Source organism: Cryptomeria japonica, chromosome 10, assembly GCF_030272615.1.
Source record: "Cryptomeria japonica chromosome 10, Sugi_1.0, whole genome shotgun sequence".
Lineage (NCBI taxonomy): Eukaryota > Viridiplantae > Streptophyta > Pinopsida > Cupressales > Cupressaceae > Cryptomeria > Cryptomeria japonica.
In genome coordinates this window covers 657,110,618-657,132,146 of record NC_081414.1, presented here as the reverse complement: position 1 = coordinate 657,132,146, position 21,529 = coordinate 657,110,618, and positions in this window count along the sequence as shown.

Below are 21,529 nucleotides of genomic sequence, written 5' to 3'. Positions count from 1 at the left end.
GTCCCTAGCTTTTTTCTTGAAATTTTGGGAGATGTAATTGACTATATTTTTCTATTTAAATCCAGAAAATTGGTGCACTTTATCAATTTTTACACCCCTTAAGGTTGAAAACAAATTCAAATTTCAATACTTTCAACTTTTTAATTAATTTTCATAAAAATGTCCTAATTTTAGATCTTTTCAAGTTAATTAACATTTTAATTAAGAGGCTTTCAATGGAAATCAATGCACTATATTTATTTTCTATTTCAAACATGATTACACTATTGTTAACATATATTTATTACAATCATGTGTTTGATAATGGCTTCTTTCATTTCATGTTGTTTATTTTCATAATAGCACTTGGTCATATTGTGTTACTAGGATTTCAAAGTCATTTCCTTTTCAAATTGATCTCAAATATTTCATATATCATTTTTCTTACATTATGGTGATGTTTTTAAGAGAATGAATTTCATATGTTATTCACCTTAAGGCTTTTGCAGATCCCAATCTTAGAAATCCTAATCCTTGTACCTCTCCTAGGGTATCTTGTGTGAATGAGATGAGAGCTAATACTTTAACTAGTGATATTTTTGAAAAAGAGATAGCATTGGAAAAAAATATGGGCCCATCTTCTTCTTATACACATACCCTTGAGCAAGGGGGGAAAAATCAAAGTATCAACATTCTTTTATCTTTAGACCATTCTCATTCTCCTAGGACTTATCTCCAACATCAAAAAATATGTAGAGAGGATGATGTTATGGATTTTATTCATGATTTTTCCCCTCACATAGAACTAAGTAAATATGAACCTTTAGATGATGAAGATGTTCATCCCCAATCTCCCAAAAAGGATAAGCATGATGGGAGAAAGGAGAATGTCCCTTCAAGTGACATTCCTTCTTCATCTACAAAACCTTTTATTCCCCTTTACACATTAGATATCAAAGAAATTCATGATCTTGTTGCCCAAACTACCGATTTGCAACATTCTTATAGTCGTGGCTTTCATATAATAACAAAACAAGGTTTTTCAAGGACAAGGATTTGGGAAATTTGAGCAAGGAATTCATGTCCCTATAAAACCTCCTACGTAAGTTACTATAGAAGGCCTAGGAAAGGAGATTCCTCTCTCTATGGATGAACTCCTTAAGCTCCAAAAATTCAAACACTATCTCCAAAGGCAACAAATCAAAAGAGCCCACAAGAATGCTTCTTCTTCAAAATGTCATTTTTGATCATTTCATCTAACCCATGATCATAATGCTGATGATTGCCCTAATTTTTAAAATTTTATTCAAGATGGGATAGATAGTGGAAAAATTAGGATCGTGGATAATAATCCTTCTTTTAATAATAATTCTTCTCCTTCATGTCAAGAAAATGAGCTAAAACACATTTATCATCTTGATAGACTAGCTACAAGAATCTATTGGAGATTGAAATATGATAAGAACATTTCCTTTCCTCCTAAAAACCAAAACAAAAATATTCAGCAAATGAAAGGACAGGAATATTGCATTTTTCTTGATTCATATTCACATTCTCTTGGAAAATGTCATGCATTTAAGATATTTGTTCAAAAGCAAAATGAATGTGCACAAATTTCTCTTACAAAAAATCTAGTTGCCTTCCTTGAACTAAACATAGTGCCTTAGCACTTCTTTTTCTTTTCATGTTGCTCTTCACCTTATGACATAACTAGCCAACTTAACTGGGGTCTATCTATTATTTGTGGTGGTATTGTCTCAATTTTCAATACTTTGGGGTAGCAACATGAAGTTCACTTCCCTTCTTTTTTCAATGGATCTATCTATATCTTTATGCATTGTTCATTATTAGATCTCCTTTCCTACATAGAGTTATTCTTATGTGAGCATATAATTCTTCTTTGGTTTTTCTCTTTCCTTGAAGAGGAGCATCTTTCATGAGTAATACACTTCTTCTTCTTTTCTTAATTATTGAAAAACTTACCACTTCTATAGTTTCAATTATTTACAAGTATGATATGCCCCCTAGCATGGAATGATCTCTTGTGAAGAACATGCCCCTTCCTTGAGAGGATTCATTCCATTAGGAAGGCATATCACTTGAAAATAATCAGCATTAGAAGATGCATAATGCACTTGCTTGTTCTTCTTACTTGGGGGGAAAGGATTTTGCTCCTTTCTCTTTCTTTTTATCTCATTTATCATTATTTCATTTAGGAGATGTAATTTTATATGTGATTATCATTTCTTACAATGTTATGTTCTTATCACTAATCCCTCTTGGGGAATATGTCATGTTCTTTCTCTCTTCTCTTAGAAGATTACCACCTCTTGAGATGTGTATTTTACATCTACTAATGTCTTTTCTTGCATGTGTTCATGTAAGTTCATTGTGAATTTGCTTGTGTTTAATCTCTCTCTAGAATATTGTGTAAGCTCTTCTCATTGACCCTACACTTGGGGGGCAATTATCTTTCTCTCTATCTCTTTCTCTAAGGATACACTCTTTCCTATTTTGTGGATGGTTTGAGTTCTATTACTTGACATCATTCCTTGTGTGAAATTGTTGTTGTTTGCTCAAGGTTTCTATCTTATACAAGATGTGTAAGCCATTGACTATAATCTCTTTCACACTTGGTAATGTACACTTATAATAAATTCACCTATCCCCATTGGGATAAAAGTGAGTTATCCTTCATCGAGAATCTCTTTCACCTAGAAATAGGAGGAAGTATTGAATTATTGTTCTCTTTTGTGCTTCATTATAGAAGATATTATACTTGTCTAAGACAACTCCTCTTGGAGGTAGATGTCTTTTGAGAAAAGATATCTTCTCCTCGAAGGATCTCCTTTACACTTATAGAAAGATATCTCTTTTCAACTATCTTATCCTTTCTTGAAGAGTATTCTCTCTCTTACTTGAATTTATGACATTGTTGCATAATGGATATCTTCTTTGTGTTGAAGGTAGGTATCATTGTTCTACTTTCCTTAAGATATCAACAGTAAACTATGTTGACATCTTAAGGTGGGGGCAACCACACTAATCCTTTTGTATTATATCTCTCTCACACATTGTATCTCTTATACAATGGGTCATTCTCGAAACGAGAGGGAAGCCTCTTAGAGAAATATGTCATCACTTTTCCTCTTTTATAGTGGGATATTCTTGGAGCTAGAGGACAACCTCTTAGAGAAAGATGTCGACACTTTCTCTTTTATACAGTGGGATATTCTTGGAACTAGAGGACATCCTTTTAGAGAAAGATGTCACCACTTTTATTTTATACAGTAGGATATTCTCGGAACTAGTGGGCAACCTCTTAGAGAGAGATGTTTCCACTTTCTTGACATTTGTACTATACATCTTATACAGATTGCAGCATACTCGGGCATACACTCCTATGAGGTGCTTCAAACCTCACCTGCACACACACACATGAGGTTGAGTGGAACTAATAATGTTTTCACTCTCCTCCCTTACATGGATCACCCAGACAAAATCTGGAGGCTAGTTTTCCATATCCTCTTTTCTTCGTGGATCACCTAATTCTAGGGGTGAGATCTACATAGTTCCCTTCATTTTCCTTTCTTCTCATGGATCACCCAAGTGTGTATTCATGTCCTTTCTTGCCTTCCACTCATCAGATCATATTTTTACTATTGATGGTTCATGGATGATGTCAGCTTTTCTCTTTTATTTGATTATTGGTGTTTATGTGATGGGATTTATCTTAGTGTTTTAGTTAGTTGTTTGAGATGTTTATATCGAGGTCTCTTAGTGTAGCTGATGTGTGGTCTCGTGTTTTGTTTTTGTCATATGTCATTTGTGCTTTGTCTTGTTTTTCTTGTCTTGTTCTTTTTATTATGTGTGCTCTTGCATATGTTTGAGTGAGTTTAGATCCTAAGATTGGGGGCTTTGTTCCTCAAGATTAGCAATGTCTTATACTCCTTGTGGTATTGCTTCACCTCTCTCATCTTCATCTCTCTCTTTCTTTTACTTTACTGGTAGTATTGGTGTAAGCCATACTCTTGCTAAAGTGGGGGATAAAAGTAGCATCATAAAATTGTGACCCTCACAATTTCAACCACATCTTAGCCCCTCACTTATGTGACTACATCTCTCTACTTGATTGAGACCCCTCTCTGCACCTTCATCCTGAGTCTTCTCCCATCTTAGCCATGATGACACCTTGGGACCTTGTCCAAGCCCTAATATAGGGTAGGAAAGGGGCATGGTGCCCCTGTCCCCCTTGGACAAGGGTGTGGCACCCCTGTCCTCCCTCTTAGGGTGGCCCTAAGATGGGTCCATCTAACCCTTGAACCAAGTTTGTTCCTCGAGGACTGACATCCTCCGATGTCAGCCTTCTATGAGATGAAAATAATTCTCCTAGGCTAGTATAAAAGGGGATCTAGCTCTCTCATTTGCATAACGAGGAATAAGTGAAAATATACGAGCATAAGGAGAATTAGCGAAATTCAAGTGAAATATATTCATTATCGTCATTAAGCATTCAAGTTATCTTCTTCATGTGTCTTCTTCATTCATCCATTGGAGCAACATTACAACATTCATTTGTAAGCATGTGTGTGTGTTAGGATTTTGTCATGTTACATGCCATTTCATACAACATTTATGATTACATTCAAGAAGCAAAGAAACAATTATCAATCAATTGCAGATCTACAAGGTATACATTTCCATTATTTAAATTTAAGAATTTTCAATTAATATCTTTCAAGGTTCATTCCTCAACTAGGGTTTGACTGAGGCAAACCCCTATCCACAACCCTTTTCCCCTTCTTTTCTATGTGTAGGTTGTAGGTGCGCAATTGTAATTGCATGTTTGGACTTCATTTGCAAAGATGGAAAAATCCTTTTCGGTGCGCGGATTTTTTGGAAGACCAAGTACACTTTCAACTTGGTAGCGAAAAATTTTCTCCAAATTTGTAGGGAAGATCCATATCAGTCTAAATATCTCAGATCCAAAGTTACAATGTGATCTTAAACCGGTAGCTCCCTCTTTCATCCATTTTTGTCTCCCTTTTTACATAGTCAACAAGTTAACATATCTATTTACAAAAGAGGGTAAATCACATTCCAACAACTCACAATCCAGTTGGTATTCACATCCTTATTTCCCTTGGATTTGGATCTAGTGGATCAAGCCCCTCTTTGAATGTAAAGTATCTTGCAAGTGAAAATACTCGTAGTGGTTTCCTTTCTCTATCCTAGGTGGGGAACCACTAGGATCCAATTTTCCACTTTAAACTTGTGTTATTAGTTCGTATTTGTAATATTTATTGTTCTTCAAAAGTTTTGTTTTAGTCTAAGATTTGTGTGGGTGAGGCCTTATATCATTCTCTAGGCATATGGGGGGTGGTTCCTTTTGGTTCCACATGGTCGGGTGGTTGATGCCTTTGTTCCATTGGGATATTTTCTTTGTGTTGGATGTTTGTAAGCATGATGGATGTTACTATTTCTTTAGATCTTATGCTATATGATTATTCATTTGCAGCAAATAATGTATATTTATGACAAAATACTTGTACATGATGTAATATGTAATCTTATGATGACTTAAGTAATGTTTTTAGTGAAATATGGATGTACATTGTATATAGATATTGATCATTTATGGATGTTGTGTACTATTCATTACTGACGTTACAATACCCTAGGGAATATGAAAATGTAAGATGTAGATTATAAGATTGGAGGATTGTTACATGTATATATATTTATTTTGTTTGTGCACTTATTTTCATGTGTTCATGTTATGTTGTACTTATAACTTGCAATAAGTAATGTAAAGATGTGGTTTAATTTGAGTATTTGTTATCTTTAAAAAAAATTATACCTATTTTCCTAGATTATGTGTTAGTTTCTTTAGGGATTTGTGGTAGGCATTACATTTGGTAACAAATCCCATGTTCATACATTGGGTACTTTGGTCTTAGCTGAGCCCATTATGAATACCAGTACAATAACTTGAGTTAAAACTTTGGAGTTACATTGCCACCTTTATCTCAGTAGTAGGTAGCCCTAGACTTTATCTTATTGTGCCTTCTATAGATAAGATGTATACTATAGGTAGAGGTCGTGGGTGAAGTAACTATATGGGAAATCGACAAAATCCTAATCCCGAGGTTTCTAATGAGGTACATCGGGAGGAACAACAATCTGACCACCAACTTGATAATCAGGAAGAGGAAGTTCAAGGTGAGAATTAGCAAGTCAATGATGAAATATCTCAATTGGTTAATATTCTCCATGATATTCTTACACGGTTGGAATCAAGGTAGGAAAATAATTTTTGAGAAGAATATCATTAGTCCATTCATTAGGAGAGAGTAGTGCATTAGGACAGGGAGAGGGAGAGATCACCCCACGAGAGAGAAATAACTATTCCAGATTAAGATATTTTTAGCTGGACATGTGAGAGATACATTAGGTCCAGCCCCCTACATTTGATGGATCTAGTTGTGGGATAGAGGTAGAAAAATTATTGTTGGATCTTGGAAGGTGTTTTACTATTATAGTAGTAACACTAAGGCTATGTGCACCATCATGCATCTACACGGGTTTGCATCCACTTAGTGGCATCTTGAGGAGGAGAATCTCCATCTAGGTATTGCATAAGTCTTGTGGGAGATGTTCCTAGAGAGGTTTCATGCTCTCTTCTTGTCATATCATTGGAAACATAGGCAGGCGGATGAGTTCCATAACCTGCATGAGATGGCTATGTCAGTAGAGCAGTACGAGCATAAGTTCTTTGAGCTTAGGTAGTATGTTTGAATAGCAAATGATGATGCCATGCTTGTACAACACTTCATTAGAGGCCTTAATGCTCATATCAATGGAGGCATTCAAGTTTTCAAACCCAATACCATGGAGGCAACATTTAGAAGGCCTAGATAGTTGAGGATAATTTATCTATGGTTCTAGGTCGACAAACATGAGTATAGATTGATAGTGCTCTAGATTCATATTCTAGTGCGAGGGCTACACAATCACAGGGAGCAGGTTCAATTAGGAGTCACCCTCCACAATTTAGGGGTAGACAAAGTCAACAGAAGAAAAACTTTCCTTGTTTAGACTTTTGCTCATAGTGGTAGTGCTCAGGTGGCCAGGGATCGTATCCAATAGCATAACAAGAATTTTCCTACTACTTAGCTAGGAAATATTTTCTAGTAGAATCTTAGTAGAGGTATTTTCCAACAGTCTAGTGTGTCATCCAAAAATAGAGATCATAGCAAAAGGAGTTGTTTCACATGTGGTCAATAGGGTTACATTGTGATACATTATCCCTAGAGGTCAACACAAACCACAAGACATAGGCCAGCAATGTTAGAGTCCACTATAGGTGATGTAGGGATATCACACTGAGTCTTCACGGTGATTGATAAGTGTCAAACCAAGCATCAGGGTATAGTTCTGGAGACTGCAGGTGAGATAGGAGGTGTTTCATTTTTTGTATTATTTGATTCAAGGTCTTTAGATTCTTTTATTTCCCCCTCTCTAGTGGAGCGATTGAGGCTAAGGGTGGCAAGGCAGGACGATATGTGGTAGGTTGAAGCTATGAGTTATATTTAAGAGCCTTTATCACCATAGTCGATCTTCATGTTCTTTTATTGGGATCTTATGGTGTTGTTTTAGGCATGGACTGACTTGAGGTACATTAGGCTAGTATATATTACTGATGAAATATATTGCAATGAGTTGGAGAAAGCAGGAAGAGTGTGGATATTATGGGTATTCAACGACCCATATCTCTTCGCATGTTCTCCGCTATGCAATTGAAGCAGTGTTTGAGATAGGGGTATCAATTGTTTGCAGTAAAAATGAATGACTTGGAAGAGAAGGAGAAACAAGAAGATCCTCTTCTTAAGTACCCTATCCTTCAAGGGTTTACAGATGTCTTTCCTAGTGAGATTCTGAGTATGCCACCTAAGCGCATGACATAGATTTTTAGATTGAATTTATTCCCGGAGTAGAGTCAATTTTTAAGGCATCCTACTAAATGACTACTAAGGAGTTGAGTAATTTGTAGTTACAATTGGAGGATCTATTAGCTAAGGCTTTCATTCATCCTAGTTTTTTCTCAGTGGGGAGCACAAGTTTTATTTGTTAAGAAAAAGGACGGATCCCTTTGCTTATGCATAGGCTACCGACAATTGAATAAGGTGATGATAAAGAACTAATATGCTTTTCTGAGGATTGATGATCTCTTTCATCAAATTAAGGATGCCAAGGTCTTCTCTAAGATAGATCTTAAGTCAAGTGTTATAGTGCCTTAGAGATAATCCATTGTATGCCAATTTGGCGAAGTGCAAGTTTTTCCAGATTGAGGTAAAATATTTTAGCCATGTTATCTATGGAGAAGGTATTGTTGTGGATCCTTCTAAGATTTAGGCGATTGCGGATTAGCTAGTGCCCATTAATGTGGGAGAAGTTTGTAGTTTTATGGGCCTTGTAGGATATTAGCATTGGTTTGTTAAGGGATTCTCAAAGATATCTCATCCATCACTTCTCTTCAGAGGAAAGGGAAAAAAGTGTGATTGGATGGAGCAGTATGAGAGAACTTTCCAAGCTCTTAAAGAACATTTTACGGGTACACCTATTCTAGTTGTGCCTAATCTAGTAGTTTATTTTGTTGTGTGCACATATGCTTCATTCAAAGGTTAGGAGGAGTTCTTATGTAGGATGGATACGTAATTTCCTATAAGTCTCACAAACTCAAGGATCAAGAGCTGAACTATCCCACTCATGATTTGGAGTTGGCGACAGTTGTGCATGTATTGATGAGATGGAGGCATTTTCTTTTTGGGCATCAGTTTGATTTGCATAGTGATCATTGGAGTTTGCAATATATCTTTACACAACTGAACTTGAATGCTAGATAGCGATAATGGATGGAGTTTCTCTATGATTATGACTTTGAGGTTAAGTATATTTAGGGGAAAGAGAATGTGGTGGGAGATGCATTGAGTTGTAGGAGACATGAGTTGTCAAAAATGACTCTTAGTGTGTAATTGAGGAGTCAGATACTCAGAGAACTTCCTTTAGATGCTTGGTATTAGGAGGGGTTAGCGGAGGTTGACTTTGAGAAAGCTTTGGAAGGGAGATATGTAGGATATTCATTGGATTCAGATGGTCTTTTTCACCATTTGGGCTAGTTTTATGTACCATTAGTAGAAGAACTTTGGACTTTGATTTTGTCATAAGCACATCGTGCACCTTATTCGATACATCCTGGTCTCAATAAGATGCATGCAGACCTTTAACAGTTGGACCATTGGTTCGATATGAGGCGTGATATCAAAAATTTGGTGTCTTGATGTTTAGAGTGTCAGAGGGTGAAGGCTAAACATCAGCATCTCGTTGGGTTATTGTAGTCTAACCTAGTTCTAGATTGGAAATGGGATATTATCTTGATGGGCTTCATTGTCAGATTGCTAGTTTCTTCTCGTAGGTGTGATGCTATCATGGTTATTGTTTATAGGTTGACCAAGGTGACACACTTTACACTAATTTGGTCTTTCTATATGAAAGTGATAGTGGCTTGATTTTTCATGAAAGATATTGTGAGATTGCACAAAATTCTTCGATGGATCATATCTGATCGAGATCCTATATTTACTACATCATTATGGACTTATCTTTAGCATGCCTTAGGGACTCAACTAAAATTTAGCTCAACATATCATCTTAAAATAGATGTGTGGATAGAGAGAGTCAATCAAGTTCTTAAGGATATGCTTCAGATGTATGTCATGGATCTTAGGAATATCTATGGGAGGATTAGATGTATTTGGTGGAGTTTCCTTATAATAATGGATACCATAGCTCTATTGGTATGTCCCCTTCTTAGTCTTTGTATGGCAATCCTTGTCGTATTCCTTTGAGTTGAGATTTACTAGAGGATCGAGTTCTTTTAGGACCTAAGATGTTGTAGGAGATGGAGTAGTAGGTAGAATGTATTCGTTAGCATTTAGTGGTAACGCATGATAGACATAAGAAGTATGCAGATGTTGATCTTATGGTTATTTTAGTTTAGGTAAAATAAGATATTTCCAATGGAAAAGAAATACCTTCTACCAATCCTCCTTAGTGTACTACAAGATCTGAACAATGTTAAGATTCACGGAAATACCATCATTAGAAAGTAAAGACCTATAACTCAATTTAGTGTTAGCCCTAGGTAGAAGGGGCCCTTTCATCCATGTGTAGGAGGAAGGCATATCCTCCCTCACTATACATGGAATGGATAGGTCCATCCTATCACATGTGGCTTTAATCATGGAATAAGTCCTCCCATTGGACTGGGGGATATGATATATGAGTTGCAGAAAGTCCCATGTGATAAGAGCGCCATCACATAAAATATCATTAAAAGTATTAATACCTTTGTGTTCCGCACTATTAGCTAAGCATCCCTAGATGAGAGCCAGGGATTTTTCATTATGCAATAAGTTCCACCAAATAGATCTTTCTCAAGAAATTGTATTGTTATTGTCAACCAACCCATTGTTAGCAATCAAATGCCTAGTATATTCCTAGGCTTTCTATATAGTTTTAAAAATAGGGGATCCTATTGGGGATATAGGGAATCTACCAGCAATTAAGTCAACAAAGGGGAGTCATTTCCATCTTTTCACTTGTTTAGGAGTAGCAAGAAAAATATTTTTTCTCACAAGTGTTTTCCAGGGCTTAGCTCCTTCTAGAGCATGGAATATCCATTTAGCTGCGAGAAAGATACCTTGAAGGCAAAGGTCCTTAAGTTCTAGCCCACCCATGCACTTGTCTAGACAATACCAACTCCATTTGATAGAGTGCCACTTCCTGTTGCCTTTACCATCAAACCATAAGAATCTTCTAATACTCTTTTGAATATCATTAATATGATAATTACAAAACATCCAAAGGGATGAGCAGTACAAAGTATAGAATGAGAGGATCTTCTGATAGACTTGCACTCTACCCGCAAGAGAGAGATGCATCTTGTTCCATTTGTTAAGGTTATGTTCCACTTTCATTTTAACCCACAACCACATATCCTTCAAGTTGGGGTTAACCGCCAAGGGAATGCCCAGGTATCTAACTTTCTTGTAGGGGCCACCCCACTAGAATTTGAATTTGGAGAGCCACCCAGAAGAGTTGTCATCCCATCCCAACAACATTGATTTGGGAGCCGAAACCTTGGCTCCTAAGGCTTAATAGAAGATATTCAATTTGTGAAGAAGGGAGTAGAAGTTATCTTCTACTAATTGTAGAAAGAAAGTTGTGTCATCTGCAAATTGAACATTGACCAAATCCTTATTGTTGGGAAGGGTAATGCCCTGTACTTTGGGGGAAAGTGAAGTATCCTTGAGTAAATAGAACCTAGCATCAACATCTTACCCAAAGAGAGTGGGGGCCATGGGGCATCCTTGCTTAATAGATCTACTAAGAGAAAAACTTTGTGACCGAGAGCCATTAATATCAATTTAAGCTAAAGCATTTTTAAGGAGTACCTCCACCAACTTGCAAAAATATTTAGGAAAACCTAAGGCATCAATAGTCATAAGTAAAAATCTTCATTCCACCTGATCATCAGTGTTTTCAAAGTCAATAAGAAACATAGCCACTTTTTGATTGGTGGTCTTCACCCAATTCATAGCTTCCCATCTTGTGATCAGATTCTCAAGTATGTATCTGTTGTAGATAAAACCGGTTTGTGTGTCACTCACCACCTTAGGAAGGATAGTTTCTAATCTGAGTGCAAGAGACTTGCTTAGGATCTTGTATGAGACATTGAGAAGAGTGATAGGTCTCTAATTCTTGACAAGTGATTTATTCCCATCTTTGGGAATAAGTTTAAAAACCCCTTTATTGATCTCTAGACCAAGAGTTTTGCTGTTAAGATCTTCTTGATAAACATGAAGTAACTCCTTAGAGATCCAATCATAATTGACCTTATAAAATTCAGTAGGGAGCCCATCTAGACCTAGGACATTGTCATTACTCAGGCTCTTAATGGTCTTCTTGATCTCCTCGATGTTGAGGGGCCTGCTAAGAGAAGCAACATCTAAGTCTGAGACCTTTTTAAGAATGATACCTCTGCACTAGCTAAAAGTGGGGATATACTGAGAAGAGACCCATTCCAAGGTAAAGAGATTCTTGTAGTACCAGAGAAAGGCCATCTAAATATCAATTAAATCAGTCAACTCCACACCATCCTCCCAGATCCTATCAATCCTCTCCTTAAACAAATTCTATCTGAGCATGCTAAAGAGGAACTTTGAGTCCTTACCATCATGTTGTATCTAGTTGAGTCTAGCACAAACTTTGGTCCCTTGATATTTCTTGTGTTTGATGTTTCTAAGTCTATCTCAAGTATGAGAAACTGCCAGGGCACAATCGGGATTGTGGAGGTTTTGTTGAGCCAAAGCTTCTTGAATGAGGAGTTTGTTAGTCAACTCTTTCTCTTTTTTCCTACAATCTTTGGCAAACTTGGTGCCTATAGTCTGACATAGAGCCCTCCAACTCTGTACATTCTTGTTCCAATTATTAATAGCAAAGTTATCTCTAAAGTGCCATTTACTGATTTGCCCGCCTATGAACAAGTCATCCTAGATATCTTGAGAATCCAGAAGCCTAACATTTAGCATGAAGTTGTTAGTTCTTCTCAGAAGAGGGGATGTGCTAGATCTGACCAAAATGTACACCATGATGGGATGGTGGTTTGAGAGGGTATATGTAATAATTTTTATCTCCTAGAATTGCACCCTAAGCAAAGTTTAAAACTTAAAACCTTTTGAAGAAACATGGGATCAATTCAAAGTTGTGGGTCACCTATGATTGAACTGAACCTTTGGATAAGTCCGGCTCCTAGCTGGTCATCACCTACACAACTAAACTTAATAGGAAAAGGGTGAAGGATAACTTGGAAAACAAAACCTGCTACTGCTAATTAACTAAAAGACTAAAAGCTAAGTGATACACCAAACTGCAAGTTATGATACTTAGAAAACTAGACACTTGAATGCTAAGATGACTGATATGAATTTATACAACTCCTTCCAAGCATGCACATGAATAAGTATTTCACAAGAAGGTCTAGATGAAATTTTATCAAGCAAGGAAAGGAAACCTCATGAAATTGAGATCATATCACTTATTCAGACACAAAATTACAACCTACGCATAACACTTTCATAGAAAAGGCGTGAAGAAAATGAGATAAAACTATAAGGAAGACATTCACACTTCACTAATTACTTGATCAATCACATGAAATACACAATTCTGTAAATGATAAGAAGGTAATAATACTTTTCTATCTGTCTCCAAGGTGGCTTCTATAAATATCAAATCATATGAATTACAAAAATATGGTAAAAATTGGACAAAGGACTGTCAAAAGCAACTAAGACCCCAATTTGCATAAGACGAACTCTTTGAAAATAAGTTACAAACATGAATAAATAGACCAACCATCCTCTCCCTCCATAAAATCCAAGAAGATAGGAAACAAAACTGATTGGGATCGGATGCCTTCAATAATCCTAAAATCTAGCTCCTAAATCTTTATGAAAAGAGCTCATAATGAGTGAAAAAGTCATACATGACTTGGTGCAATATGATGATACATCAAACTACCCCCAAAAAGCTCATCTTTTCTTTTAAAAGTAAACAAACTCCCTATACCTTTGGAAAATGTCTTTGACTAAGCTTTAAGGCACATAATCACTTCAAAAGCACATCTACAATCTTGCATTTAATGATCTCCTTGTGTGGCAACTTTACATTTAAAAAATAACAAACAAGTTGAAGTGTTTTACAAAACAAGACTTAGCTTGTTGTTCACATCAAAAATTCATATAAAACATGTGGTCTTTTGACACTAAGGAATAAAGCTCTAAGTTTAAAAGCATAAGACATAAGTCTTAGCGCACTGCGGCAATTAGTTACAAAACTTTATTTTAAAATCAAAGCATAAAATTACACCTTTGTAAATTGATATATTTTTAGGGTAGTCTAACCCTAAAATAGGATTTGTAGCCTCCTTTGTTCATTTTACATCTTGTATTTTCAAAAAAAATGTATCTCTGATGGCCACCATTGCTGAAGATGAGGTTTTCTGGAAGGGTTTTGTGTGGATTATCTGCAAGTTGAGAATAATAGGTAAGCTTGTTACTTGAAACACTAATGTTGTCTGCACTTCCTTTACATGCGCTATGAATGATGTAAATGCTACTAGGTTTTATCTTGCAATTTTAGATATCTTTGTTTTCTATAAAAAAAGACTTTATCACTGGGAATGCCTCTCAGATGCTTCTTGGATGAATATTTCACGCTATGTTCTTCTGAGCAGACTATTTTCCTAAGTACAGGTCATGAGAAAAAAACTCAAAACTCCCATTTCCTTTTAGCTATATTGACTGTAAATTTTTGAGCATCCATTTGATATATGAAAATTGACACACTCTGTCTATGGCCGCCATTTCTGAAAATGTGGGGTTCTAATTATATAACTCCTCCAATCATTAAACAAGGGGGTCAACCTCTGGGTTTTTTTTTTTTCCTTTAGTTTTTTGTCGGGCTTTTCTAAAACTCATAGGGCACGACCCCCTTCTTGCATCCCTACCTCAAAATACTAAGGCTCGACCTGCATTTGTGCATTCTAATTTGGCCACTTTGTATGCTCTGTTTCTTGGAGAGATTTGAGAGGAAAGACACATTCCAAGGGGAATGTAGCGGCCATGACTAAAAAATTTGCTTTAGCTTGAAGCCATGGGGTTTTCAATCTACTGAATGCTTGGCAAAAGAAGTACCCAAAATGGGTAACGATTATTGCAAACTATCTTGAAATTTATTAAAATATCTGATCAATAATGCCCCTTCTAGTTGATCATAAAAGCTTTAGGTTCAATGAAAAATGTTCTTTCAATGAGCATTTCTAAATTTTGCACATTTTGTTCATGCTCTTCACATGCATCTTCTCTTATACTCTTACATACAACATCATCTCATCTATTGTATTTGTCATCTTCATTATGCATCCTGGCTTCCATACTTGAGGAAGAATACATCTTTTTGTTGCTTATTGCTCTGCAATAGATATTTTTGTCCACTAAAATGCAACTCATAATCCTGTGCAAATAAAGATGTCTTTATTGTAAACATAGCGATCTCCATTTATTAGGCACTGATAGAAAATTCTTCTTGATACAGATATGAAATAGCATGCCCTTTTGAGTTGCAACTTTATCTCTTTAAACTCTTTCCTATGACTGTTGTAGCATGCTTAATGTATACACCTAAAAATGGTCTGAAGATAATTAATTAAATAAGAATTATTTAATTAATCTCTCTGCCCCAATTTAATTAAATTCACTAAGCAATTTGATTAAATCTCTCATTCATCTACTTATTAATAAATCTAAGGATTTATTAAATAGGTTCATTTCATTTCACCCCTTTAATTAATTAATTCCCCCCATGAAAATCATTTCTTCTAAATCCCCTAATTAATTAAAACAAATCAAATCATGAGTTGTTGAGATTAATTAGCCATTTTCCTAATATTTGAATTTTTAAATTCAAAATCTCCTAACTTCTACCACTCCTAAACCTAACCCATTCTACCTACCACCATGTCCCCTTTCATCCAACATCTTCTAGAACCTTTGTGACACTTGTCACTAAGTGTTCCCTTTAATCTGACCCCCTTTGCCAACCTCCTCCAATTTAACCGTTGATATCTTCAGATCAATCTTGACCATTGATTCTTGCCACATCACCCCTGGCCTTGAAAATCCTATAAATAGACCTAATTTTGAGCAATATAGATCCCATCTCATTCATACCTTAAGCATTGTTATTATAGGCATCTAGCTTATAGCTTATCAGTTTTAGCAATGTTATCATGCTCATTTTTGCTTAAATCTTAGCTTAATCATTCTAGATCAATCAATGCATTCATATAGCTTAATCATGCTATTCTTGCTAGATAATGCATTTTCAGCATTCAAATCCTCCATCTAAGTGTAGTCAAGTCACTGAATTTTGCATAATCCGATCTGAGAGCATTTTTGATACTTGCATTTACTAGGAGGCAATAAGTCGATTAGCTATGGTTTTACATGTCTTTGATTTAAATCTTCTAACCATGCTTATAGTGATTTATTGAGTGCATTTTGGTTGCAGGTACAAGTACACCACACAAATACACGACATTTTGGCACCCACCATGATGTCGGAATCATCATTTTCAGCCTCCTAAGCTTCCTCAAACTTCATCTCTTTCGGATCAGAATCAGACTATCGTACGAGTTGCCTTTTTGGTTCGTACGAACTTCCTTTTAGTCTCGTACGATACCTCATCTTGACTTGTATGAGATTTTAAACTACAAATTCTTGTCTCGTACTATGTTGATCCTTTGTCGTATGAGTTTATTTTCACTGTCGTACGATAGCTAAATCCTTTTCATATGAGTTTTTGCTTTGAAAATTGTTTACTCATACTAGTTTGATTCTATCTCATACGAGTCTATTTTGCTCTCTGTGCAAAGTTTAATCCTCTGTCGTGCTAATTGCAAATTTGTGTCGTACGAGCCTCTGGTTCTGTGACTTTTTGAAAAAAACTGCAAATTCAAAATTTCAAATTTGTCTATACGTTGATAATCCACATTTTCAAAGGCTTTCTGGTCATTTTTAGCCCTTTCCAACAAGGTAAACGGCTCATAATTTCGAGACCCGAGCAGAAAGTTATGCCTATTTGAAGTTAGGCTAAAATTTCATATAGTTTTTTTGAAAATTTCATTTTTCAGATCACTAATGCTAATGTTGTTATGTCTATGAGATGTTTGTAGCCTAACTCTTTTCTTGCAGATACGCTTGTCAAAGATACGCTTGTCAAAGACAAATTCAAAACACAATCATGACTACTAATGGATCTATTTTGTAGGTTGCCTAAGGATTCAACAATAATCCAGTGACTGGTCCGGTCATAGCTTTGCATTTCATTTGCATTTTAGCTTGCATTTCATTCTTGCATGGGATCCAACCAAGCTCCTTTTATCCAAGGTTAAATATATCACAAGAATCATCAAAGTATCATCACAAGTGTATACGCAATCAGAAGGATGACTCATATCTCTCATGATATCATCAACCCAGCCAACTCTTATGCTATCTCTCTCAATAGAACCAACAATCAACATATCCAAAATATTTCTGCAGCTTGATATCAACAAAATATCAGTTCTTTATCTAATCAACCTTATCAAATCAAATCAATCAATCAAACATAATCAATTCTATCACGTCTTATACATGATGAATCTTTCCTGAAACCAGACGATCTAATTCTAATTCATGTCTTATACAAGATGTATCCTTCCTGAAACTAGATGTTATGATCATGTCTTATATAGGATGAATCCTTCCTAAAACCAGACGCTTTGATCATCGTTGTCTTATACAGGATGAATCCTTCCTGAAACAAGACTGAATCTAATCAATCAAGATTTTTCAATCTTACCAACCTAAGCAATCAAGCTAATCAAAGAACTCACATTTTCATCAAACCACAGTTGTAGAAATCAAATCAAATCTATCAGGATATCAATCTCACAAAAATTCCAAAGATCAATCCTCTCAGTTGATCTCTCGAGGGGGCACCATCATACTAGAATTTAGCAATCAAGAGCTGGGGCATCCTATCAAATCAATATCATCATCAAAATGAGATTATTCTTTGAATCAACGCATCATCACACCTCGCTTCAAAGAGGGGCAAAATGTATACACCTAAAAATGGTCTGAAGATAATTAATTAAATAAGCAATTATTTAATTAATCTCTCCTCCCCAATTTAATTAAATTCACTAAGCAATTTGATTAAATATCTCATTCATCTACTTATTAATAAATCTAAGGATTTATTAAATAGGTTCATTTCATTTCACCCCTTTAATTAATTAATTCAAATTAATTAATTCCCCCCATGAAAATAATTTCTTCTAAATCCCCTAATTAATTAAAACAAATCAAGTCATGAGTTGTTGAGATTAATTAGCCATTTTCCTAATATTTGAATTTTTAAATTCAAAATCTCCTAACTTCTACCACTCCTAAACCTAACCCATTCTACCTACCACCATGTCCCCTTTCATCCAACATCTTCTAGAACCTTTGTGACACTTGTCACTAAGTGTTCCCTTTAATCCAACCCCCTTTGCCAACCTCCTCCGATTTAACCATTGATATCTTCAGATCAATCTTGACCGTTGATTCTTGCCACATCACCCCTAGCCTTGAAAATCCTATAAATAGACCTCATTTTGAGCAATATGGATCCCATCTCATTCATAGCTTAAGCATTGTTATTATAGGCATCTAGCTTATAGCTTATCAGTTTTAGCAATGTTATCATGCTCATTTTTGCTTAAATCTTAGCTTAATCATTCTAGATCAATCAATGCATTCATATAGCTTAATCATGCTATTCTTGCTAGATCATGCATTTTCAGCATTCAAATCCTCCATCTAAGTGTAGTCAAGTCACTGAATTTTGCATAATCCGATCTAAGAGCATTTTTGATACTCGCATTTACTAGGAGGCAATAAGTCAATTAGCTATGGTTTTACATGTCTTTGATTTAAATCTTCTAACCATGCTTATAATGATTTATTGAGTGCATTGTGGTTGTAGGTACAGGTACACCACACAAATACATGACACTTAATATGGTCCTGATAGTGATTTTTGATGATTTTTGACCTTGAACTTGGGACTGTCACTTATTTTCATGGTGTTTAACTATCACATACAAGGCATATATTTGTTGAAAACATAGTTCTTATAGCACTAATATAAGGAATATTTACAATTATTTACCATTATCTTGGTGCCTTTAGTCATTGTATGTTTGGAAAGTTTCAGATTATTTGGTCCCTATAAGTTGTCTGCGCTAATGAGTGTGTCCTTCTATGATTTGTTTTGCTGATAGTTATGAAACAAAAGGTTTCATGGAGTAAAATACATGTCCATTTAATTTTGCACAATTACTCTTATATTTTATGTTTATTTCTAGTAAGTTGGCCTCAACCCTTAAGGGAGCCTCATTTATCCCCACTTACTAGCCTGACACTGCATATTCAACTTTGATCTAGAGGCTAATGGATTTTTGACTGCTCGCGATGCAAATGTGGGCATTCATTTATTCTAAAATAATTATCTACTGTAACTTTATTATCCTTATGTACTCGCACTAATGCATTTGGGGTCAAATTCCAACTAACAAGGAGCATTGTGTGAAAATTTGATTTTTTTTAAAAAAATGCCCGTGTTCATCGGAATTCGGAGAACTTAAATAATAGATCTTTCTTCTAATGAAAATTTTAGGTTAGATAAAGTTTGGCCTTTGTTCCCAGAAAAATGATGGCAAACAACTACATTTTGACATTTGACAGGGTTTTCTTATGCTTCCTTTGAACAAAGTGTATTGGAGCTGAAGAGCCGAGAAGACTTTGAGAATTGTGATGTGAGCAATCCAATCAAGCTATATGATGGAGGGCTTGATGCAGTCCCACTCATTGAAATGGGTGACACATATTTTACCAGTGGAAATACAGAAGACTGTCAACGTGGAATGAAAGTGCACATTAATGTTTTATCTAATGGACTCGACAATGGCCAATCTGACAATTTCGATGTAGTTTCAGATGGGCTTGACAATGTGGCCAAAGATTTGGGTTTAGATTTATTATCAGATGGAATGGAGCATTATATTGCTGCTTCTACTAGTGATGATTCGATCGAGGAGGGGGCAATAAAGGAGGTAATTTCTAAAGGGCCCACATCATCACGAAGGCAATTATCTAATTGCCCTACATCAATTCTCATAAACCTCACACTCTCCATTTGTGGCACTATTATCACCATGCTTATCTATGCCATGCTTTAGCTTATCAACTCTTTGTTTGATTAAGGACATATATATATGTATCTTGTACAATGTTTGCCAACATCCTCCCTGTGTGTGCCAAAATAGGAGCTTTGGAACAAGGTATGGACATCCATCAAAGCATAATCAAAGGGGGTTTTTTGTTAGAAATTAGTTGCAAATGCTCCAATAACAAAAATCGCAAAATGGGGTAGCATACACATGGCATGTGAACTGTATGATGGAATACCTCAAAGAGATGTCATTTTGTGGAATTTTAAGATCACAGGATATGCACAAAATGGATTAATTAAAAAAAAAACCAGTTGCCCTTGATTGCAAAAAAAAATTAGTTGCCCTTCATTGAAAAACAAAGAGTTCCTTTGATTGCAAAAAAAACCTTACCTTGCTTGTGCAGAGATCACTCCAGCGGGGAGGGGGGGCAGGTAGGCAAGACGGTCACTGCTTGCTTCGGTCGGTTTGCTTTCAAAATGAAAATGCGTTGTGTTTTTTGTTTTTTATAAAATGCCTGAGGTCGTCGCAAACCCAATTTTGACTGCCATAAGTCGACTAAAAGAGCTACTCAAAAGAGATTGACAAGATCTAAAAGCAGGCACTCACCATGGCATAGGGCATGGTGAAAGATCCAATCTAATATCTACAGATGGGATTTAAATAGATATGAAAGAACCAATAGCATCCATACATATATAACCTAAAAAACCCTAATCAAAGGGCTTACTAAAATTTCTGAACAAATTTATAACAAGGGAAGTGCAATATTACAGAGATTATCTCCAACATGGAAGATCTTGCGGGAAGCCCATCCTTTGAAATCTGAGGCACGATCCCATCCTCTATCATCCCCCACCACATGTTGTTCTGTTGAACACCCCATCATATTCATGAAAGTGAATCCCATCACCATGAAGATCAAGCAATAAGTAGATGCACTTGGAGCCATCATTGAGATAAACATGACTGTATTTCATGAGGATTTGAACTCAATAATATGTTAGATTCTCCCAAGGATGGATGGACTATACACTTGAAAGGTAGATGATTAAGGATGATGACAAGGTGAATTTTCCTTAGAATGATAGGGTTGATTTTCCTAAGAACAAGTAGATTCATGTAAACTAGAGGATACAAATTTGGACAAAATAATGGAAGGAGACTAAAACTAGATAGATTCACCTAAATGGGAGTGTAGTCATCTAAGGATAGGAAAAATTCACCATTTGCGTAAGAAAGATGGATAAGATAAATGATTTATGTGAAATAGATTCACCTAAGAGAAAGTAGATTCACATAAGGATAGGTGGATTTTCCTAAAGATGAAGGGATAAGACTTAACAAAAATAGGACTTAGGATGATGACAAGGAGGATTCATTTAAGGATATGGCATATTCACCTAAGGGATATTGTATTCTCCCAAGAATATGGAAAAATTATTGATTGGTGGAATGAGATACTAGATCAAGGAATGATACAAGGGTAGATTCACCTAAATATAGGGTAAATTCAGCTAAAAGGGTACCCATGAGATTGTGGTACTGAGTACCTATCTATGGATGGTGTATTTGGATACAAGTATGATGAAACCATGCTT